This window comes from Physeter macrocephalus, chromosome 20 (genome assembly GCF_002837175.3).
Source record: "Physeter macrocephalus isolate SW-GA chromosome 20, ASM283717v5, whole genome shotgun sequence".
NCBI classification, from domain to species: domain Eukaryota; kingdom Metazoa; phylum Chordata; class Mammalia; order Artiodactyla; family Physeteridae; genus Physeter; species Physeter macrocephalus.
The window spans coordinates 58,678,585-58,679,124 of NC_041233.1; the positions used below are offsets into that span (position 1 = coordinate 58,678,585).

General features: G+C 35.4%; 1 protein-coding gene across 2 annotated transcripts in view; it reads right to left on the reverse strand.

Annotated features, from left to right (window-relative positions):
• Positions 1-540, reverse strand: part of NT5C2 (5'-nucleotidase, cytosolic II) — a 106,772-nt gene that overhangs the window by 77,578 nt on the left and 28,654 nt on the right. The window lies entirely within an intron of this gene.

Here is a 540-nt window from a genome sequence, read left to right on the forward strand (position 1 = left end):
ATGACATAAGTCACAGCAAGATCCTTTTTGACCCACCTCCTAGAGTAATGGAAATAAAAACAAAAATATACAAATGGGACCTAATGAAACTTAAAAGCTTTTGCACAACAAAGGAAACTACAAACAAGACGAAAAGACAACCCTCAGAATGGGAGAAAATATTTGCAAACAAATCAACGGACAAAAGATTAATCTCTAAAATATATAAACAGCTCATGCAGCTCAATATTAAAAAAACAAACAACCCAACCCAAAAATGTGCAGAAGACCTAAGTAGACATTTTCCAAAGAAGACAGACAGTTGGTCAAGAAGCACATGAAAAGCTACTCACCATCACTAATTATTAGAGAAATGCAAATCAAAACTACAATGAGGTATCACCTCACACCAGTTAGAATAGGCATTATCAGAAAATCTACAAACAACAAATGCTAGAGAGGGTGTGGAGAAAAGGGAACCCTCTTGCACTGTTGGTGGGAATGTAAATTGATACAGCCACTATGGAGAACATTATGGAGGTTCCTTAAAAAACTAAAAAT